General features: G+C 43.6%; 1 protein-coding gene across 1 annotated transcript in view; it reads right to left on the reverse strand.

Moving 5' to 3' along the window:
- OTUD7A (OTU deubiquitinase 7A) overlaps window positions 1-22,912 on the reverse strand; it is a 286,462-nt gene extending 263,550 nt beyond the window's left edge. The window contains exon 1 of the mRNA XM_012764622.2: window positions 22,752-22,912. The gene's annotated coding sequence lies outside the window, so the exon portion shown is untranslated. The remainder of the gene's footprint in view (window positions 1-22,751) is intronic.
- Window positions 22,913-24,780: the final 1,868 nt, after the last annotated feature.

Raw genomic sequence — 24,780 nt, forward strand, 5'->3', positions numbered from 1 at the left:
CGCAGCCACTGAAGCCTCAGCTCAGGAAGGATATTTAATAACACAGAAAAGGCTCGAGGAATGATGCCAAGTGAGGAGAAGCAGCAAACCGGATGAAACATTTTTTGCACATATGATAATTGGCTACTTCTTTGAAGAGTAGTATTCCAAAGAGTACTTGATACTTTTACGAGAAAGAAAATGTTTAGACAAAAAGTCTGTCAAATGAAGGAGAAGATAACACAAAGCTAAGGGCAGCAAGATTTAGTGACAGACTAAATATAGCCATAAAGATAACAAAAAGCCGAGAGTCGCCCTGTGCTTTCCTGCTGGACAGGGCAATGAAGGACCCTCCTCCCCCTCCCCTGGCTATGAAGAGACAGCAGCAGGCCCAGCAGGTCTGCCACAGCCGGGCACCCTGTGTGCGAACGGACCTGCAAGGAACTCATGCACCAGGGCAGGCAAAGGTGTGACAGGACTGCAAAGGGGCTTTCACGTAAAAGTGTGGCCCTTCAAAGTTTCTCCCAGGAGTAACTGCAGACCGCCCATGCTGCGTGTTCCTGGGACAATCCCATCTACTTCCCAGCACTCAGGAGAGCAGCATCCAGAGCCAGGCCACTGTGCACATGGCCCTATGCCGAGGTGATGCTGAGTAGGTAACAGAAATGAACAAGGAGGTGCAGTGACATGTCAAAGAGCAAGACAGGTAGCTGTCTTCACTAAGCACAAGTAGTGGTATTCCTACTTTTTACTATCTTTCATAAAGGTAGTAAAAGGAGGTTATTTGTGAACATCCAAGGTCACAGGGACTGAGTAATGCACACCCCACTGCAGAAGGGCAGTAAAATGACTTTGGACTCCCAAATCTATGATGTATGGAAAGAGGGGCTTATTGCAGGGCTTTGTGGAGGCACTGAAGGTATAAGGGATTACAAGATAGGAAAGTACCTTCCTTTGGAAATCTGAAGAGCACTTCCAATATCAAGACTACGAAAATCACTATTGCCATGGTTGAGATTCACGAAGGCATGAAGACCTGCAACCTGCCCTTCAGGAGCTTGGAACCTAACTGCAGAATTCCCGGGAGAGCACACATTCTATGGGGTGAGGTGAGGACTCACAGGCCTCACTGCCTGCAGGTGGGGAGAGAAGGCGGCAGGGAAAGGCTGTAGAAGGGAAACCGTGGAAGGTGCTGTATAAGAGACAGGGGTTAGGGCCTTGAGAAAGGCCCCATTGGGTGACCAGGGAAGGGCAGTAGAGAAAATTGGAGCAAGGCAGCCATGTACTGCTGCATGCTTGGGATGAGGGGGATGTGTAGACCATTCTGACCGGGGGAGTGACTAACTCTGAACTTTGAGTAATGGTTCTCCAGTTTGAGACAATACTCTAAATGAAAAGTTCCATGCTTTTTATTAAAATAAAAAAGTTTGCTCTAATTGAGCTTGCAGAAGTTAAGAAACTTCAGTGAGATATCTCCCATATAACAAGCTCCAGAATGTTCCAGCCATCAATGTACGGCATGCCTCTGTGCTTTCTCTGCCCTGACTCAGCAGTCATCTCTTGAGGTATCATGTGCTCTTCTACATCCAACGCTTGCCATTTTTAATCTCACTGATACAATAAAAAGAAGCAAACAAGACTTCCAGAAAATGCAGCATGGTCAGTTGTGAAGGGCCAGTGAGTCCTTTGCTTTTGCCCAGCTGACAGAGCTCCTGAAAGGAATAACATTGCTCTAATCGTGGCCAACTGCTCAAAGTCAGGAAACCACTCACTGGGTATTCTCAGGCCTTGGCACACGAACATACTGATCACTGCACTGTCCTTCTGTGGCTCCATTTCCCAAGTTATTCTCAACTTCAGAGTGCCCCATGCAATAGGCCTGCAAGATCCCCAGTTTGTGGCTGGCCCTATTCTGCCACCCAAACCCACCACATCCCTGATGCAAAGCACTTTTACAACCCTTGCTACAAGCAGGACAATGCGAAGATAAAGGGCACAGCTTCAGAAGACCCAGAGTTAACATGTAAAGTGGCCCACAGAATACTTGGGGGACCAGCAGAAACAAATACAACGTCATTGGCCAGATACACCCATCCTGAGGCCAGGCCAAAAATGAGCTGCAGTCAAGTGAAAAAACACAAAAAGCACCAATTCCCCAGGAATAGGGGCTAGCAAACTCAGTAAACAGTAGTACCAGACAATAACCTCCACCTCATCACCATCAAGAAGTTCAGGTAATATATGGTTACTCAGAGACTGTAAAATTATGTTTTTAGTGATACATTCAAGCATTTAAAAAACTTATCATACCCTAAGTAAATAATATGACATTATTAAAAAGACCAGGATAATGAGAAATGAAGAGAATTTATGGAAACGAGTACTATAATCACATAACTCAAAGACCAAACAGTTGATTTTTATTGTGGATTTGACACAGACTAGGTAGAGGGCAGATTAGTGAAGTGGAAAGCAGCACTGAGGAAATTATCCAGAATGTATTACAGGGAGTTGGCAGAAGGTATAATGTGAGGGAATGGCTAAGAAACAGGAGGATGGAATGAAAGGGACCGATGAATGACTAAATGGAGAAGGAAAGAAAAGAGAAAATAGATGGTAGTCAATCTGTGAAGAGGTAATGGCTAGCAATGTTCTAGATTGATGCCAGACATAAATCCTCTACTTGGGGAAGCCTACATAAGCCAACAGATGGAGAGCTCATTCTCTTTCATTCCCAAGTATCCAAAGAAGATAAGGAGGGCTACATTTTCCAAGATCTGGTTATATGGGTGGCCCCAGGATGTAGTCTTTCCTAAATATCAGGTATATTTTGCCTTTTTTCCACATTTACAACAGTACCATGATGGAATCGATCATTTGAACTGATTTCTTGGGTCCTGCTCACTTCCTTCCTATTTATAGAGAAGCTGGAGCTTGGCCCTTTTGGCTTCTCTGAAGCCACAGTTTACCAATTACTCATACTCATGATTGATAATGTCCTGTGGACTCTACAAACTGGGAGGCAGGCACAGAAAAGAAAAATATTTAGTGACCTCAGCTGATTTTCTCTCTAACATATAGTAGATATTCCCCCAGCAACTGAAGATAATGAGTGTGGGTGCTCTCTCCCTTCTACACTACTTGCTGGTAGGTACCCCAGGGATGACATGTTGAAGGAACTACACACAGGACGATGCATTTCCTTGGATGCATTTCCTCTCCTTCCTTGGAATTTAGGATTGCTCACTTTTAAGTTGTCATGGCCTTTGAAACTAAGTTTTGCAGACAGAGAAACTTTGAAAAACTAAGAGCTATTCACATAAAACTATTTTAAATTGAATATTTAAAACAAGCAAATCTTAACTTATTGCAAGTAAACCATTCCAAAATATAGTTTGGGTCCATAGATTTACATGCACAAAGAGCTTATAAGAGAATACACAAAGGTCATTAAGTTTCAACTCAACCCAACAAGGTCACTATGCACCTCCTCAGCATAAAGGACTAAGTCACATGTTTATGAAGACAGCCTGTGACATAAGTAGACAACTGACAAATTCTGTCTCCATGGTGGGCTCATCTATGAAGTTGATACCTGCCTTGTAGGGTGGCTGTAAAATTTAAACTAGATAATATAGGTAAAACACTTGGCAATCAATGACAGCTACTCTTACTGCTTAGAAATTATAGCATTAATTTAATATTAATTACATTAGTGATTTAATTAAAAGATTAAAGCAGTAAGTGTTCACTCAAGGTTATATCGATTAATGCCCAAAAAGTCACATAGATGTCCAAAATACAGGCAGTCACTCCAAGGCCACCAGGACCAAGCAGGAAGCAGGATCAGGGCATCGAGGCCAAGGCGGAGTGGGACAGATATCCAATGTGGTACCTGCCTGCCTCCCTTCCCCTCAGGCTGCTGTGCAAGGAGGGGCCTGGGTGGCCTCTGGGGATGCCAAATGTAATACAATAGCTTTTCTGATTTCACAAAAGGGCTTCTGTGAAGAAGTGTTCTGGAGTAAAACAAAAACTCTTCTTGGAAGCAGAACCCCAAAGTTACCATACAATGCCCAGCCCCTCTGCAAAAATGTAAGTCTTTTCTCTTTCTCAAAGCACAAGGATTCCTCCAAAATTATAAGCAAAATCCCTCATCATCCACACAATCGTCCACCAGACAGCAGCTTCCCAGCTTCTAGTGAACAATGTACTCCTCCACATTTTCTTTGAAAGCTTCACAAACAATGAAAAAGGAAAGAGAGACAGAAAACTAGAAACAGAAATATATTCCACCCCCAATAAATCAAGGAGACATATATAACCACAAACCACAACCACTTAGTGTACCAGAGCCATGCAATCAGGAATGGACACCGCAAGCCAGTGACCACCTCCTGACCCCTGGCGGGGCACACAGGCCTTGCTGGAAGAAAAGGCCTGGTCCTGATGTGGGGGTGGTCTTTAAAGATTCTGTAGATATGTGAGCAGAGCCACTGAGTAGACCTAGGTCTGTGGACTTGGCCACATATAGAGACAAAGGAAGCAGATGTAAGCCAGAAACTAAAAGGCGCACTGTGAGCAGTGTCCAACGTAAACATTGAAAACATGAGCAACACAGCCTGCCTCGGGCAAAGCAGATTGACTTGGAGAAAATGCATTTTAGACCACAAACCTAAATCAAGTGCGTGCCCTGCCCTACATTTATCCTCACCCCCATTCTTCAACAAAGACCTGACTACATTCAAAACTGACTAACATGACACAGCAACCAGCATGGAAATAAGGCTCAGAAAAGGGGATGGGGAAGGAGAAGCAGCAGATGCAGATGCATAAGAAAAGATTCATGAGGAAACGGGAAGATTCTTTTCACCAAGATATTTCCAATTTTCTCTATTATTATAGTTTCCTATTTCTGCTGTAACAAATTACCACAGACAGGGTGGCTTAAAACAATAGATACTTACAATCTTACAGTTCTGTAAGTCGGAAATTTAAAGTGGGTCTCCCTGGGATAAAACCAAGGTGTTGGCAGGGCTGCTTCCTTCTGGAAGCTGCAGGGGAGAAGCTGTTCCTTGACTCGCAGCCTCCTGCTACCCCTGTGGTTACCTGGGGCCCACCTGGATGTCCAGAAGCGTTTCCTCACTTTGAAGACCTTAACTTCATCACATCTACAAACCCCCTTTTGCCATATAAGATGACATACGCACAGGGCTGGGAACCAGGGCATGAACGTCTTTGGGTATCATCATTCTGCCCACCCTGGGGAGAACCTTTTCCTCACCTTTTCTAGCTTCTACATACACCTGCATGCTTTGGCTCACTGCCCCCACCTCCAACAATGTTGGGCCAAGCTCTTCTCAAGTGGCCATCTCTCTGGTTCTCTTCTGTCTCACTCCTTCAACTATGAAAAAAGATCCTTCTGATTACACTGTGCCCATGCAGATAATCCAGGATAATCTCCCTATTTTAAAGTCAGTTTATTAGCACCTTAACTCCATATTCAACTTTTTTTTTCCAATTCCAGTTCTCTGTCACGTAAGGTAACAAATTCATACGTTTTTGTTGTTGCTGTGATTGCCTTTGGGGTCTTCTTCATAAATTCTTTCCCTAGGCCAATGTCTATAAGATTTTTTTCCATATTTTTCTCTAGAATTCTTATAGTTTCATGCCTTAGGTTTAAGTCTGTTACCCACTGTGAGTTCATTTTTATGAGAGGTGAGAGGTGCAGATCCTGTTTCAGTCTTCTACATGTGGCTATCCAATTTTCCTAGCACTATTTATTAAAAAAGGATTCTTTTCCCAGTGTATGTTTTTTGTCTGCTTTGTTAAAGATTAGATGGCTATATGAGAATAGTTTTATAGCTAGGTCCTCAGTTCTGTTCATTGGTCTATGTCTTTGTTCTTCTGCCAATGACATGCTGTTTTAGTTACTATAGCCTTGTAGCATAGCTTGAAGTCTGCTAAATTGATGCTTCCCAACTTGTTTTTTTTTGTTTTTTTCTTAAGATTGCTTTTGCTATATGGGGTCTTCTCTAGTTCCATACAAATTATAGAATTATTTTTTCTAGATTTGCAAAAAATGATGTTGATGTTTTAATAGGGATTGGACTGAATCTGTAGATCACTTTGGGTAGTATAAACATTTTAACAATGTTGATTCTGCCAATCCATGAGCATGGTATAGTTTTCTACCTGTTTACATCCTCTGCTATTTCCTTCCTCAGTGTTTCATAGTTACCCTATAGAGGTCTTTAACCTCCTTAAATATATTCATAGGTATTTTATTTTATTTGTTGTCATTGTGAAGGGTATTGAGTCTTTAATTTGGTTCTCATTTTGACTATTGTTAACATATAGAATGCTACTGATTTGTGTACATTGATTTTGTAACCTGAGACTTTGCTAAATTTGTTTATCAATTATAGTAGTCTCATGGCAGAATCTCTAGCGTTTTCTAGATATAAGATCATATTGTCAGCAAAGAGGAATAATTTGACCTCTTCTATCCCATTTGGATGTCCTTGATTTCCTTCTCTTGTCTGACTGCTCTGGCTAGGACTTCCAGCACTATGCTGAATAGAAGTGGTCATAGAGGGCAACCTTATTTGCTTTCAGTTCTAAGCAGGAATGCTTTCAATATTTCCCCTTGTTCAGTATGATGCTGGCTGTGGGTCTGCCATATGTAGCTTTTATCATTTTTAGGTAAGTCCCATCTATGCCTATTTTGTTAATCATTCTTATCATAAAAGGGTGCTGAATTTTGTTGAATGCTTTTTATGTGTGTATTGAGACTATCGTATGGTCTTTGTTTTTACTTCTATTTATGTAGTGAATTACATTTATAGATTTGCATATGTTGAACTATCCCTGTGTCTCTGGGATGAAGCCCACTTGGTTGTGATGGATTTTTTTGGTAAGCACCTGAATTCGGTTTGCTCAGATTTTGTTGAGAATTTTTGCATCTATATTCATAATGAATATTGGTCTGAAGTTTTCTTTTTTGGTTGCGTCCTTTCCTGGTTTTGGTATCGGGGTGATGTTGGCTTCATAAAATGTGTTGGGGAGGATTCCTTCCTTCTCGATGTTATGGAATAATTTCTGCAGGATAGGCACCAGTTCTTCTTTAGACCTGATCAAATTAAAAAGCTTCTGCATAGCCAAGGAAACTACCACAAGAGCAAACAGACAACCCACAGAATGGGAGAAAATATTCACATGCTACACATCCGATAAAGGGCTGATAAATAGACTCTATACAGAACTCAGCAAAATCAGCAAGATAAAATCAAACAATCCCATCAAACAGTGGGCAAAGGACATGAACAGAAACTTTTCAAAAGAAGACAGACTATGTCCAAGAAACATATGAAAAAATGTTCAAAATCTCTAATCATTAGGGAAATGCAAATCAAAACCACAATGAGATATCAGTTAACTCCAGTGAGAATGGCTCTTATCAAAAAGTCCCAAAACAATAAGTGTTGGCATCGATACAGAGAGATAGGAGCACTCATACACTGCTGGTTGGATTGTAAACTAGTACAACCTCTGTGGAAAGTAATATGGTGATACCTCAAAGAGCTAAAAGTAGAATTACCATTTGATCCAGCAATCCCATTACTGGGCATCTACCCAAAGGAGAAAAAGACATTCTATAAAAAAGACATCTGCACTAGAATGTTCATAGCAGCATAATTCACAATTGCAAAGATGTGGAAACAACCCAAGTGCCTATCAATACATAAGTAGATTAATAACATGAGGTATATGCATACCATAGAGTAGTACTCAGCCATAAAAAGTGGTGAACTAATATGTCTAGTATTATCCTGGATGGACCTGGAGCCCATTCTTAAAAGTGAAGTATCGCAAGAATGGAAAAACAAGCACCACATGTACTCACCATCAAATTGGCATTAACTGATCAACACTTATGTGCACACATAGTAGTAACATTCACCTGGCCTGCTGGGAGAGGGGAGGAGAGGATGAGTATATTCATACCTAATGGGTACAGTGTATACCATCTGTGGGATGGACACGCTTGAAGCTCTGACTTGGATGGGACAAAGGCAATATATCTAACCTAAACATTTATAGCCCTATAATAGGCTAAAAAAATTAGATTTTAGGGATTAGGATATTGACATCTTATCCTGCCTACTGTACTTTCCTTAAAAGAGGGAAAAATCAAAGTAGAGATTATAAATGAAGAGAGAGAAAGCAGAGTTTGGGAAAGAAATGGAGAATAAAAGTTAAAATAAAAGGAGTAGGGGTGAAAACCATATAGAAACAATTAAATAATAGAATAAAGTCAACCAAAGAGATAAATATGAAATATCAAGTTTATCAAAGAGATGACAAACATTAAGACACAGAAGAAACAATATGTATATAATTAACATACTTGAATTGTGAACAGAAAAAAGGTTAATGATATAATACAAGAAAACTTCAGAAATAAGGTTTCTTGTTTCTGTCAATTGCAAAAGTATATACAGTACTTGGTTTTAAAGAAAGTGACAGAGAAAGACTAGCATCGGGAAACATCCTGGTGAAATTATTGAACTGAAAGAATCATATGAACATCTAGGCAAAAAACAAGTTGACTCCAAATTTCTCCTCAGTAATACTCTGCACTAAAAGAAATAGAAATATTTTTACACATTTTTAAATGAAATTGTGTGACTCAAGAACTTTTTAATCAGGCAAGAGATAGATTAAACTCTACAATGAACTCCAGACAACTGAAAGACAATTGCAAAAATAAAAACCCCTAATCTTCTAGTACTGATAAAAAAAACTGATACTGTGTGATCCTAGAATCTATTTCTATACAGCACTAAGAATAAGTAACTGTGGAAACTGAGGTTACCTAAGAGACTGCAAATGTTAGAAATTATAAGTAACAAAATAGAGAAATGGACCAGAGGGGAAGGAAGTGTTGGTATGCAAATTTAGTCATCTTACAAAGCCTAAGTTAGAGGATATCAATCTCAGACAAACAGTAGTTTGCAAACAGCAAATACAAAGCTAACAAACAGCAAAACCAAGCAAACAGATATTTCATAGTTTTTACCTGACTTTACAAGGAATGAATGGAGACTGTAGCTGCTCCTCAAATCTACCTCCTCTATTTCATGGGCTCCCAGCTAGCTCACACAGCTGTGATCTGAGTGGCTGGGGGACTTTGGTACCTGCATACAATTCATTCTGCTATAGGAGCTACTGCCTGAGAGGGGCTGCTACATAAATGGTAGCCACTGGTTGGCTGACCCAAACGAAGAAAGGGATCTTTTAGGAACCTTAATGCTTCAAAAATAAGACATTTAGCTTAAATTCAGCAAATCCTTAATTACTAAATAAAAATAAAATTTAACTACTTTTTTAGTTAAAATAGCATTAGTATAGGCTAAACAGGTAATCATCTCCAATAGGTATTATATGTTTCTATGTATTTGAACATATGAAAAAAAGAAGATACATACTTGGACATCCATGGAATAGTTCCAGAAAGATGCACAAGGAGCAATTAATGCCTCTTTAGAAAGCAACGAAGATTGAGAATAAGGAAATGACTCACATTTTACTATATATTCTTGTTTTGTTTGAATTTATTCTTCTAGCCTGTGCAAATATTAGCTTTTTCGCGAAAAAAAGAAACATGAATAAGGAAAAAGAAAAGAGCCAAAACAAGTATGGCTCTAGTTTTACAGTAATGACCACCCTTCTACCTTATCATATACAGGTAGGGTTTAGGTTCTCATACCAGTAGAACTTGATGACCAGAACCCTATAACTAACTACTTTTAACTAACTACTTTTAACTAACTACTTAACCTTTTGAGTTGCTTCCCAGAAATGGCAAAATTTCTCCAAGATAAAGGAGGTGAGATTCCAAAGGCCCCTGTGCAAACTTCCTAATGCCCAGACTCACCATTTCACCATACCCTGCCCAATGAACAGGGGCCCTGGTGAATGTCACCACAACCTGCCCCATGGCACACAGCCCCTTGTCAATTTTCCCTCTTTAAAAAGCCAGGTCTCTCTATTAGTCTGGGAGGATTTGAGACTGCTTCTCCCATTCTCCTGAGAAGATGTCATTTTTATTAAAATTTTCTTTCTTCCTTGGCAATCCTCGTTGTCTCAACAACTGATTATTCTGTGTGGCTAGCAACTGGACCTAGGCCAGAACTCCCTTCAGTTTTGATAATAGTTTTATCTTTGTAGATGTCAGGATTTCTTAAGAAACGTGTTTCATAAAATGTGTCCCTAAATCAGATGGTTACTCTCAAAACACCATGAACAAAGAGGAGTTCACTCAGGACCATCTTCTTCTCATCTCCTGCCCTGACGCACACATTCATTAAACTCATCCATGATCTATGTAAAAATTAAAGTTGAAGGTGCGCATTGGACAAAGGTGTGAACAATGCTTTGGCACACTTCCTAAAAAGGAAAGAACACAAGTAAATTCTGAAACTTGCCCAAAGGGTCCAGATTGCCTTTTCTGGCTACAAGCCCTTCTCTGTCCTGGGGCATCACAGGGGCCACTAGCCAAGGGGCCTGCTGGACTGGGTGATGGAGCTCTGGCCAGCCCATCTCTTTTCCCAGGTGACCTCTCTCCAGTACAATCTTTCCTTCGTCAGTCCGTGGGGAACGGGTTCCAGGACCTCCACAGACACCAAAATCTGAGGATGCTAAAGTTCCTGATATAAAATGGTACAGCATTTGCATACTACCTACCCACATTCTCCTGTATGCTTATCATCTCTTGATTACTTATACTATACCTAATGCAATGTAAATCCTATGAAGATAGTTGTTACAATGCATTGTTTAGAGAATAATGAGAAGAAAAATAAAGTCTATATACATTTAGTACAGACCCAATTTTTCTAAATATTTTCCATCCGCAATGGTTAAATCCACAGATAGAGAACCCACAGAAATGGAGGGCTGACTGCAGGTGATAGCAGGCACCTGCCAACCACCCTCCTGTGTTCCTCAAAACAATCCTGCAAGGTGCCTGGTCTTATCCTCATTCCACAGTGTGGAAATGGAGGTTCAGTGCAGTGAGAGCCCTCCTCCTGCCCCTGAGATCCCAAACAATGGGGCAGGTCTTAGACGTAGCACTCGGCCCAAGCTTGCTTTCTGAAGGAAAGGAATTAATGTCCAGTTTTCAAGAAGGAATTAATGTGCTGTCCTGAAGGAAGAAAGGCTGGGAAAATAGCTGACCTACAGGTGCTACCCTAGACCTGCTGTCACCTGTAAGGCAGGTGTCATATGGAGAGATGCTGACAATGGGATATTAACTGACTTAGGCAAGGATTCATAGTGGGAGGGAACACAAATGGAACCCAGTGTGGGGCCCAGGGCTTGGGGTATCTCACCCAGGCCTGGCCTGGGCACTGATGGGCCCCTCTACAGACACTTGGTTGCCGATGCCCTCTCCAGGCTCTGAGTAATGGTCCATTCAGCAGACACTCATGAGAATGGCCTCTGTGAAGTGCCTGGAAACACTTGGGAGGAGCACAGAAGTCAGAAACAAGGCTCCTCAAGTGTCTCCAGCCTAGGGATTTGGGGAAAGTGGTAACCCATGGGCAAGGTGTGAAACAGACCTGGGGGCTTGGCGGCAGCCTCATGCCTGCTGGGTCTCGCAGAAATGACCCTCCGGCCTTATTATAGTTGACTGCTGCCTGCTTTCAGCCCCTGGGGTTCAGCACCAGCTTCCTGGGTCATTCTTCTCTGCCAGCCAACCCCAATCCAAATAAGGTGTTACCTGACACCTGCATGCCAAATTCTACAAGCCTCCAAATGACTTATATTCAATCTTTCCACACTTTCTCTAGGCTTTTAACATTGCTTCTGAAAAGTATTTGGAAAAATGATGACAATGCTAAAAATGTTGCTCAGATTTACATAGTTTATATAGTTTTATACAGGAACCTCATGTCTAGATGAAAAAACTGAAGCTGGGTCTGGAAGGGCCCTGCCTCTTCCTGAGGACACACCTGGGGCTGTCAGCCCACCCCCTCCACCTACCCAACCTGGCCACCAGGGGGAGGTTAGAAGGGTGTCCATTGCCCCTGCCTGTCCCTGCTCCGCCCATGGGGAGCCTTCAAGTGTGGCCTTTCCCAACCCTGAGAGCTGCCCAAATGCTGTGTCCTGCCTCCCTTTTCCTTACATCACCATACTGGGCCTGGGCCAATGCCTAAGATGTTCAGTGGATGTCTGTTGATGGGGTAGCCGGACGTCCATTCTGGGAATACTTTCTCATGTCTTTTTCCAGAGATCCAATGAATGCCACCCAGACTCTGGTGTGAAAAGCCACAGCCTGCCTCTTGGCAACATGAGGAACTTATGTGCATGGCATCAGCTCTGGTCCTGCCCCTGCTACAGGCTTAGCAGCTCTGTGAATTTAGACAGGTTGTCCCATCAGAAAACATCCCTGCTTCTCCTTCCTCAATGTTAGGAAGACTGTGGCATAAAGAGCACATGCCACAGGGTTGGGGGTGTAGGTGTGATTCCCAACTGCTCCACCATGTCCTTAAACACTCAACTTTCCCCCTCTCTGGTGCCCTAGGCAACTCTGTGCCCTAGGCACCTGTCCCCCTCTGTGCACTATCCTACAGAGGGTTAACACTTGATTGCGTGCCTTTTCTTAGCAATGTCCACCACAGACTTTCCATGCTGAAAAAGGGCTTTTCTGCTAAGATAGCAGGATTGAACTGTGAGCCCTCACTTTATTACAATGTGTACAGTAGTTCAGTTCCTTCTTGGGCAAACTTTTGCAGAAGAAAGAACACTGAAAGAGAAAAAACAACAACTACAGTGGACAATAGAAAAGGTTAATTACTTAAAAGAAAAATTTCCTAGCAGTACCTTATCCAGAGAGCATGATTTCCCCCTCAATACCTTGGAGACAAAGACATGTATATCACTATGTCATGGTACTGTTCTGTTACAGGAAAGGGTAGATCTTATTCTCTTGCCAAATTATAATAACAGCGAGGCAGGTGATAAAGAATCTTGCTTAGGGGCAGAGAAGTGAAGTCCAGGGCTCCAGGACACCCCTGGGAATCCCCTAGAGCAGGGAGTGAGCCCATGAGAGAGGCAAGGCAGGTAGCCAGAGGGCAGTCATTATAATGAGAATGGGGGGACACCACAATCGCTGGCCAGAGTAATCACAGTCAAGATGTCCAGGGAGGCCCAAGGAAGCATTCACCTGAGGTTCCCTGCTTCTGGCTGTACAGCCCTGGACCCTCAAGCCTTCTGTAGCTATGTGCATTTGCCAAAAGCCCAAGTGCAGGGGGACAGGACCAAACCTCTCAGGACAGGGCAGCAGAGGAGGTTAAAGGCAGAAAGCCTCGTTCTAGGAAAACATTCTTAAGGAGCAAAAGGTATGTGCTCCTACAGGTGTATGATGCTATAGAGATGCTGCTGCCACAAAAAATGGCAAGCCCAGGGACACAGGAGAATGAGGGCAAGCATAACAATGAAAACAAGGGCTGGGTGGCCTGTCCTGGCTCATACCCCCATCCCACTACATGCCACCACCCCAACCAGCCTCACCATTCACTCAGCTAGGCTTGGGCTAGCCTTAGGGCAAAGTCAGTCTCAAAGGAATGTCTTTGTGTCAGTCTCCCCCAGATGTTATTAAAGTATCAGGGAGGCAGTGGTTGAGTCTGCCAGGCCAACAGTCACCAGGTGAGGGGCAGTCACCTGAGGCCCAAAGACGGGGCATCTCAGGTGTGCAGGTCAGTCTCACAGATTGTTTTCTTCTGTCTCCTCACCTGTAGTATGAGGATAACTTCCCTCCCCTATAGGGAAGGTCAAATAAGATGATATACACAAAAGCATTTTGAAAACTGTAAAGCACATGATGATATATCTTATGCAAGTTAATAAACCTGGTAAAACAGTTTGGTTCCCTTCTGCAGGGCTGTATATCTTACCATTGTTTATATATTTTCTTAAGTTTTAATAATGGAATTTTATATTATTTTTGTTGTCTGATTATTTTTTAACTTGACAAAAAAAATCGTTTATATTTATGGTGTACAACATGATGTTTTGAAATACATATACAGCATGGAATGGCTAAATCAAGCTAATTAAGACACGCACTACACCTCACATACTTATCCTTGTTTTGTGGTGAGAAACACTTAAGATCTACCTTGTTAGCAATTTTCCAATATACAATATCTTATTATTAACCGTAGTTACCATGTTGTACAATGGATCTCTTGAATACAAACATTTGTATGCTAGCTATTCAGTTAAATATTATCATCTGCCTTATTGTTATTTCAGTATTCAGTTAAATGATATACAATTATTTGATCAGATGGTGAATGCTTTACTGCTTTATCTTATAGACGCCTTTCAATTTCCTGCTTTAAGGAGATCAACTTACTTTCTCACTTAATGGGGATAATATATAGGAATGGAAGGCTTCCTAATCCTTCCTGTTTCTCTTTGACCCTTCTCCCTTTTTAAACTTATAAAAGAACTTCCTTGAGGTCAGTGTTCATCAATGTCAGAATGGACTGGGAGCTTTTATAAAAGTCCTAATGGGAGCCCAGGCCATGGCTCAGTGGCTAGTATTTGGGATTGGGGTGGTGTCCAGACACCAAGATTTTCAAAGCACCCACATGGTTTCAATGGGTAGTGACGGATGCTGGCCTGGGCCCTCCAGAGAAGCAGGACAGCCCCAGACTCTGTGTTCCAAAAGAGCATCCAGAGATGACACAGGCCTGACAGTGTGATCTTCCCTTCTGGGGAGACTCTGAGCTTTAGGGTTTGCCATCTTTTTCTTAATATAAAAGTCAATATAATCAATCATTTTAATGAATCACAACATGTCTATTTATTCTTCCATTATGAATTTTCTTCTTCCCTTAAGCATTGCTCCAACTATGACCTACTCATGTGACCTTTCATTTTCTCTTTTCTAATATTAATATTTTCAAGGTAGTACAACGAATTTATCCAATTTTTAAAAATCTGTAGTGAGATAATTTGTCTTATCAAACATATGTAGCTAATATTCCTTAAGACCTTAAACAATGTGTGTGATACATGGAATAGAAAATATGAAACTATAATTCTTCTTAGAACGGGCATGCTGCTGAATGACGGCAAACTCCATTATGGTTAATCAGTAAATAATCTGGTTTTTGTTTATTTGCAATCCAGGCAAACAAAATTTTGCATGCTACTGAACTGGGAGCTAAAGTTTAAAATTTTCAAATTTTATATAAGCAACGTTCTCAACTACAATGTTTCTGAACTCATGGGAGCTAAGCAATTCTAGAAAGAATAATTAAATTTCTAATTTTAATTCCCGTAGGGCTACTAAATGCATTTAACAAACATGAATATAGAGTCTGTTCTGAACAAGGTGCCTCAGAGATATATTAGGGACTCATGTACAGGCTCCCCCTCAAGGGCTTAAGAATCAGAGGGAGGAATGGTGTCCACACTACACATTTCTAATTATAAATACTTGTTCAAATGCTTGGTATTCTCCTCAATGCTAGAAATGGAGACAATTATTTTTATGAGACACCTAATTTTTCCTACTTGTCTTCTCATAGCATTAAGTAGGGCTTTCTTTCCTTTGATTAGTCAGCACTTTGGGGGAACTAAGAAATTAATTTTGCACAGAATCGTGGAGTTGAATGGGATATCAGAGTAGACAGCTACACCACTTCATTTTTACATGTGGAATTAAGACCTAGAGAATATATCCAAAGTGGGGTCCAAAGTCAGAAAGAGGCCTCCTCCATGCTGGAAGCTCTGTCTCTCCACAAGCCTGATACAACAATATACTGAACTTCTCCTAAGAAACCCTAAATGCTATGTGGGATGACTCCTCCATATCCATTCCTCCCCTGGGCCCCTGAGACCTTAAGCAGCCTTTGTCATCTTGCATTTCTGAACACATCCCCTACCAGACTGTAAATGAGCTGAGTCAATTGTGGGAGAGGAATCTTGTTGACCTCACCTGGTGCAAGTAGAGCACTCTGCAGAGATGCCCCACCAAGAGCACATGCCATGTCTAATAACCCAGTTGGTGGGCACTTTGGCCAAGTGAACCTGAAAGCTAAGTTCATGGCCAATATCTCAGATGAGACAGACTTTACAAACAGAATAAATAAGAGATATGAGCATGAATTACAACCCATCCTTGTAATTCCAGGACATGTGTTTCCAAGTGATCTAGTCCTGTCTTTCAATCTGCCTACCCAATAGCTGCAGACCCACAGTGCCAAGTTAGATAGCCATAGAGCTTTCAATCAACCTAATGGGCACTTACAAAGGGCCTGTGTCCTTTCTTGTGGGCCCCTGTCACTCCAGAGATGGCACAAGGCTCAGAGGTCTCTGTGCCCTTTTCCACAGTCAATGCCAACAACAAAAGATGCCCTGAGGTCAGAGCTAATGATTTGCTCTGGTAATGGCACTAGGCTCTGCAAGGGAATGTGCTGGGAGGGTGGAGGCAGTGGTGCAGACCCTGGTCTGGCCACACACCTCTCCCAGAGGAAAATGCCAAGACCACCTTCACTGGCAAGGACCTCAGGTCACAGTCACTGCCCACTTCCCCTCCCTGACACCTACTTGAAGGACTCCACCTTTCGAATGTTATTCTTCTACCCTCAAGTTTTTCATGTAAAGGATTAATCTTTCATCATCTCCAAGAATAAGAAAGTAGTTCTGCAATGATCCCATCCAATGAGGCCTTGCTATTCACATGCCCAGCATCACCTGAGATGTAGGAGGCATGGCCTGATTCTCAGGGAGTTCACTACCCATTCTGATTTAGAGGAACTTCACCTAGGATTGCTTAACAGAGCTGGCTAATGACCCTAACTCCAAGAATTGCTAAGCCATAAAAGGCCCTCCATCCTTTTAACCCATGCCTCCTCCTTCCTCCACCAAAAGAAAAAAGTCGAAGCAAGTTCACCTAAGCAACTCAGTTCCAAGTGCAAACTGTAACTACATCAACTGTCAAAGGACAAAAACTAGGGTAGTGGTTAGTGAGGAAAATATTGTGTCTCCAATTCCTTTTACTGGAATGACTTATCCATCATCACATTTTAAGAACTCACTGTATACACTCACTCATCTGCTCCACCCCAAAGCCTGTGGGATAATCAGAGAGATATCCTGCCTTAGGGGCCACCTGGGACTGTGCCCAAGCTTACATGTCTGGTTACTAAGTCCAAGTTAGCTGGCAACTAGTCCCATTTATTTTTATTATTCAGGATGATTCTTTCAAGGGATGGTGTAGCATTTAAAACAGGCCATACAAATACTCCAATTTATATATATTAAAAAGAAAAAGTTAACTATGTATATCTTGGATGTTAAATGATTTTTTAAAAGTCATGAAAAATTATACCTGTAAATGTGTTGTCCATACTTCAATAATATGCCTTGTCTTCAGTCATCATTAGGGAAACTATGGGCAAATTAGTCGTAACCATAGGGTGGTCTTTGGACCCCCAAGATAAAAGGGTATTGTATCAGCTTTGGGGATGGGGTTGAGCGAACTGGGCAGGAGGGCATGTGACACTGTGCAGTGTGTGGTCTCTTCTGCAACAAAGACATGCCAGGCCAACCCTGTGCCTACTGTGAGAACCAGGAGAGCCTGGTGTCATAGACGATTCCCAAAATGGACGCACAGAGATGATTTGCGTAAATTCTTTCAGGATGGGTATGTCAGCCCCAGGGGCAGCAGCACTGGGGTTTTCTCAGAGGTAGCAAGGTTCAAGCTGGCAGGGACAGGGACAGATGTCTGTTCCTGTTCCCTGCAGCCGCCTCCTCCCAGGCGAGCTCCTAAACCCTGTCTCAGTAACTGACAAACTTAATTTAATCTCACAGAGAGATGGGTGTGGGGTCTGTTCACACCAATCCCCACACCACATGACACTCTGCGGTAATCTAATAAAACAATTGAATGAAATGCTGAACAGACAAGGAAATGAATTTCAGAGATCTAATTTTATATTTCATAAAAGTCAATACTGCATCTTACTCATGTATATTCATTTAGACATCAAATTTCCATTATATTTATAAGGAAAACAAAGTAAGAACAAACTATGCTCAAATAGAAAATATTTCCTTGGAAAGAGAAACTCAAAATCCTTCAAACCTACAAAATGAGTTTACTTTAGACTGATCTACTTAAGCCAAGAGAGATGTATTTAAAACTTGTATTAGCATTCATGTGTATTTGACTTCTCAAAATGTGAGATGTTATACAGCAGAAATCTGTAATAGTAAGGACTGGGGCTTTGTGGAATCAGGCATTTTTACCAGATAAGGGCTTAGAGACAGGGGAGGCTAACTCTCTCCATCTGCCACGAGGAACCCGGAGCATGACTGGGCCATGCCTCACCTAGAGGGGCCAGCTGTGGCTGAGATAGGACTGCTCCCCTAAAATCCTAGTCTATCCTCACTCCTCACCTCCTAGTCCCAAAATGCTGCATGCACACCAGCCAGCTAAACATGTCTCTACAATATAGGCAAGTAACAAGGCAGTGTCCAGTCCTTCTCTTAATTTCAGTATTTTAAAGACTTATTTTTAACTCATTTCTCTGTGACTATGAATGATAAAGAACCCCATCTTCAAAGTGTGACAAAGGTGGCCCCCCCTTGCACCATTCTGTCACATCTGTGTTAAGGTCATCTTATTCTTGGTCTTACACACAAACTTCTTGGGGGATGCAGCAGTCTACCAATGGGCAAGTAAAATTCTTCCAAGGCTCAAGGGTAAAATATTTTCACATTAAATATACTACAAAATGGAACCAGCATGTTTTATTTCTACTTTAATGCCTGTGGTTTCAGGATTCCCTTGAGTAGGATATCCTATTGTAGCCCTCTAAAGTGATTTGGGGCCACTGGTTTTTACATCTAATGGTGCTTCCCTCATAGCCATTTACAGGGCTCAATGTGAACACCCTGGTTCAGCCAAAGGAAAACATATTATTCCTATTTGCCCGCTTGAAATCAGTAATTCAGTGTTTCATACAATATCAATGCAATAAGAAGCATAAAGAAATACCTAGTAGCACTTGGGTATCTCTCTAGCATCTGTGAAATTCCTTTCCTTTTTTTTCCCTTAATTTAAAAAAATATTTTATGGTCCCAAGAAAACTGTCTCTGGATCCTGTCCTTTCAAAATGCAATGTTTCAATTTTACATGTGGGCTCCATGAGGACCCTTAGGAGGAGAGAGGAGTCTTGGTCTTCAGTAACATACCCAGACACCGCAATGGTAATCTAAGCCTTAGGAAATGCCCATGCCAGCTCACCAAGATCACTCTCAGAACATGAGGTGGCCTCTCTGAGCTCAACCCCTGACAAGGAAAAACATCACAAGGAACATGTGGTTGAATAACCTGGTACACACTTAGAAGTCAAATTAAGCACATTTAAGTGAAAAGCACAGTTGCCTCTTTTCTCCCATTTTCTTCTTCTAGGGGAAAATAAAAGTACAGTAATAAAACATTTGCTTTTCTCCATCAGAGAAACCTTGAGGCCAATAACCCTGGCAAGGAGGGAAAACACCTGGGAATTACCAGCACACAGGGTCCCGGGATTTAAGTCAATTAGGAGTCAAAACCCATGGCAAATATTAATGGTGGTTGGGAGCATTTGCATGGGTTGCCCTGGCTAGCACAATTGGTCACACTCTCACCAGGACATAGGCCTGAAGTTCCCTGAGGCCAACTCCCTCCTCTCCAAACCAACACTCTCACTCCTGCAGTCTTAGAAGGCACTGAATCTTCAAAGTGTGCAAACAAGGGCCATGCTCCAAAGACATGGAGCCATTAAAGTAATTTCCCTGCCCCATGGGGAAGGGAACATGGGGAGGCCCATGTTCTGGATGCTACAACCTCTGCTCATTCAAGTACGCACCCCCTTTCCCTCTGTTTCCATCTCTTGGGCCACAGGCACAGGGTGAGAGGGCTGTCAGAGGAGAAGAGGTGCAGTATGTACAGAGACACACGCGCGTGCGCACGCGTGCGCGCCCACACACACGCACCTACCCTCAACCTGGCAATCCTCTCCCAAGGTGGCTCTGGCAGAGGCCTGCCAAGCCACGTTGAGCACGCCCCCTACTGGTCTGGCAGGAGCTGACTCAGCCTTTATTCTGTGGGCCAGAGACATGAATAAATGACCTTAAGATACAGAGGGAACAAAAAGAAAAGCCAAGGCAATTTTGCCTTCTTAGAAACAGAAGACATGACACTCTAAGCATAAAAGGGGATGAAGAGGCTTTAAAGTGACTGTCTTTAAATGTTTAGGAAATAAGTGGCTAATACCTAAAGATTTAGTGGAAACACTTGGAATTTGTATTTTCTCAAGTGCTGTAGTGAGTTCAACCAAAAACATTATGGTAAGTATTTCAAAGGTCCATGGGCGCAAAAAAAAAAAAAAAAAAATGCAGACATGGGCCAGAGTGGTTTCATAGGCTCAATTTTTTAAAGAGTTCAAAATCCAGAGCCTTTAAAACCAATCTTCCTACTATTGAGGATACTTCAAATGTAGAAGAATCTCATCCACAACTTAAGAGCTCAAGTTCTAAAGCAGGCATCCTCAAACTATGGCCCGCGGGCCACATGCGGGTGTTTTTGCCCATTTGTTTTTTTACTTCAAAATACGATATGTGCAGTGTGCACAGTTCAGAGTTTTTTTTAAACTGTAGCCTGGCCCTCCAACGGTCTGAGGGACAGTGAACTGGCCCCCTCTTTAAAAAGTTGGAGGACCCTTGTTCTAAAGCAACTATATGTAGCAGGAGCAAAGGCATCAAAAAGCGACACATTGGAGCCACTTTCTCTATAAGGCTTCCCATTTCATCTAGGCAAATCTTTGGGAATAAATGTGGCACCATCAAGAGGTCAGAGGTCAAGACTTGCACACTGCTTGATCAGAGCAAATTGCCTCCCCATCTCCCACCAGGGCTGGGGGCCTAAGAAGTTACTTCCTAAGGGGACACCTCCCATCTATGATCCAGGTGAGATCCAGGTGAGACCTGGCAAAACTTCATAAAGCAATGATTTCCACCCATTATCACCCTGAACACCAAGGGCCTAAAGTAAACCACCATTTTCCCATTTTTTTCACACCAGTCCAGGGTTCTAAAGATTCATATTCCTAGTCAGTTTCAAACTTTTGTGTGGCATATGATATTAAATTCCTTACAGACCCAATATGATCACACTAATAATTTAAAGCATTCTTATCAGAACCAACTAGGAGTTGTCATTAATTATTAAATACAAAAATGTCAATACTTCTGTCTGTTATTGGTCATCCCTTCAGTATCATAGACTTCAGATTGTGTTGGGAACTTGATGACTTTTGTTCCCATAGGAGTTGATACTAATGGCACACCCAGACACACAATAAAATGATGGCATGTTGCTCCCATTTAGGGAGGAATTTTCCCTAGAACTTGGCGTACTGTACAGAGCTACTGCTGCACTCCTTGGACTCTCTTTGAGTGTTGAAGAGGCCTTGGGGGCTGGTGGGACACACAGTTGCTGGGAGGACCCTAGGTCTTCTCCAGGGCTGGCCTCTCCCAGGCACACCCTGGAGGGAGTAATGGAGAGAAGTGCAAGACCTGCACATTTTCCTGAAGCAAGCAAGCCTGTAAAGATTTAGGCTCCACTGTCCACCTTTGCCTGGATACATCATCTGCCTTATAAAATAGAATATATTTTTTAAATTGTTCCTTTTACAACTCACTTTCATTTACAAAGATAAGGCAAGGTGATAAGCATGTACCTGTCATACATGACTTTCCTCTGAATCCTCATGCTGTGGATAAAACAATTTCCTGATCCATTGGGAGCTAACAAGTTTCCCTTCGGCTACTATTAAATCTATTAATTCACAAGCCAAGGACAAAAATAAAAACTGTTTTCACTGGTGTGAGGTTGCTGAGTTTAGACAGCACAGGCAAACCCATTTCATTGCAAAGATTCTCACAGGGCTGCAATAGCTGCACCGGGCGGGAGGAGGGTACACTTGAGCGGTTGTGTCCAATGAAGGAAAGTTTTAGTTAATGATGACATCACTGACATCTCCCAAATTTAAAGGAGCACTTAAAGCACAGCAGATGCATTTTTTCCCCCCTCCAGTGAGGAGATACCAGGGAAGGCCTCCGGGTTCATAGCCAAATTGCATTAATGATTCGCCTGCTGTCCAGCTAGACTCAGTAGAGCGAGTGGGTGAGCGACAGAGCGAGCGGTGCGCGGGGCCGCGGTGGTCCACGCAGCCACGGCTCCAGTGCCCGGCTAGCGGCCTCGCGTGCCGCTCGGTGCAGGGCCCTGCCAGGGCGTCTGCCAGCGCCGGGACCCCCCGACGCGTCCACACTGACCGAGGGGCCGGTCCCCCCACGCCTGCCATCACGTTCCAGTGCGGACAACTGAAGGGCCAAGAAGAGACAGGAGCCCCGACCCAGCAGGAGCGCCGCGCCCTGCCCCGGAGACGAGCGCTGGGTCAGAGCTGGTGGCCGCGGCGCCCGCGGGGTCCGGAGCGGAGCCCGCAATGCAGACGTGCGGGCGAGCCCAGAGCGGGGCCCGCGCCCCCTGCACCCCCGCGCCCGCCGGGCCTCGGCGTCCACCTGCCTCGCCACTGAGCCCAGGAAAGACCCGGCGCCGGCGCCCGCGCCGGGACAGCGCACCTGCCTCGTCCGTGGGCCCGGCCCGCCGCCCGCCGGCAGCACCGCGGCCAGCGCCGTCTCACCTGCCGCGCCGCGCCGCTCCGCTCGGCCAGCCCGCAGCGCCGCAGTCGCTGCTACCCGACTTCCATTTTCTCTCGCTTTAAAGGAAAACCAGATCAGCTGTTTTGCTCACGCTCGGGCTCCGCGGCCCCCTCCCCAGCTGCCGCTCGCGGTCCGGGGGCCTCCCCCGCCTCCTCCCGCGCTCCGCTCCGCCCCTCGCGCCCCGCCGCTCCGCCCGCGGCCGCGCGCAGCGCCCGCCTCCCGGCTCCGCCCGCAGCCGCCCGGCGCGCGCCCTCCCCTGACGTCACCGGCCGCGCCCCGCCTCCACCCGCGCGAACGTGCGCGCGCCGCGTCCCGCCCCCGCCCCGCCGGCGCCGGCCTCGGAGTGCGGGTGCTCGCGGCCGCGAACCGAGCCGCAGCCGAGCGCTCCGGGAGCACGCACGGCGCCCGGCCCGCGCTCTCACGCCGTCGCGCTCGCCCCTCTGGTGCCCGCTCCTGCGCTCGCCGCCCGGACTGCGGGCGCCGCGGCTGAGGTGGCCCGCCCCTTCCCGGTGCCTGCCTCGCGCGCTCTGCGGGCCCCTCACTCCTCCTGGCAGGCGCGCCCTCTTCCCGAAGCTCCCCAACTTTCTCCCACGCAGGCTGCGGGGCTCCCGTCTCCACGCCCTGCCGTGCGGGGCCTGTGTGTCTCGCCTACTCTGAACTTGGTCCTTTTGCCTCCTAAACCGGCTCTCCTGGCGTTTTCCCATTTCTTGCCTTCCTCTTACTACTTTTCCACGCCAGGGCTTCCGACGGTCCCCTGCCCTGACGCGAGGCCTGCTCACTTCTGTGTGTCCCCTCACACCCCTCTCTATGTCCACGCCCCCTTCTTCCAAATATGAGGTTGTACTGCAGATAACTTGTACCATCATGATGCATTTCTTCACAATTGTTATTTTACTCTCAGTTTAAGGGGTTTTGCTTGACTTTAAGCATTATATATGTTAAATGGTGTTTGGTGCTTTATTTAGCTTAACAGTTAAATGGACTTATTTTTGATATGCAATCTAGTGATTTTGAACACTTGTTTGGATTCGTGTAACCACCAGCATAACAACAACAAACCTCTAGTGGTGTGCTTTTATAGTCTCCTCTTCCCATGCCTTAATCTTGGATAACCACGGATGTGCTCTCCGATGTATATATAGTTTTGTCATTGTGAGAATGTCATAAACGTGGAATTATAAAATAGGTAACATTTTGAAAATGACTTTGTTCACTTGCCAGTATGCCTTTGAGATTTTATGTCATGCCATTATGCCATATTATTTTATGTAGCAAAAGTTCTTTTTATCATTGAGTATTTTTATTTGTACCACATTTTGTTTATCTAATCAACCACTGAAGGACATTTTGGTAGTTCCCAGTTTTTGGCAATTGTGAATAGATATTCTATAAACACTTGTGTGTGGCATTTTGTATGGGGCAAATTTTTCAAATTTCACTTGCTAAATCTTCCTGGAAAGTTGTTTAATTTTTTAAGAACCAGATAGTTATCCGGGGTGCCTGCAGCATTTGTATAACTACCAGCAAATATGAGTCTCACTTTCCTGTATCCTCACCACCAGTTGATATTGGAGATACATATGTGAGAGATATATGTGTGTGTATATATGCATACATGTATGTGTGTATCTATATTTAATTTTAGACATTTTAATAGACAAATAGTGTTATTTTAATTTTCAATTTCCTAATGTTGAGAAACTTTTCATACTCAGATTTGCCATCTGTATATCTTCTTCAGTGAGGTGCTTTTTCACAACTTTTGCCCATTTTTAAAATTAGAGTGTTTTCTTATTGAGTTTTAAGCGTCCTTTGTGTATTTTCTTTTTTCTTTTTTTTTTAATTTTTTTTTATTTTGGCATATTATGGGGGTACAGATTTTAAGGTTTCAATAAATGCCCTTTCCCCCCACCCCCACAAGTCTGATTCTCCAGCATGACCATCCCTCAGATGGTGCACATGTCACTCATTATGTATGTATATACCCGTCCCCCTCTCCCCTCCCCCCTC

This window comes from Microcebus murinus, chromosome 7 (genome assembly GCF_040939455.1).
Source record: "Microcebus murinus isolate Inina chromosome 7, M.murinus_Inina_mat1.0, whole genome shotgun sequence".
Taxonomy (NCBI): Eukaryota; Metazoa; Chordata; class Mammalia; order Primates; family Cheirogaleidae; genus Microcebus; species Microcebus murinus.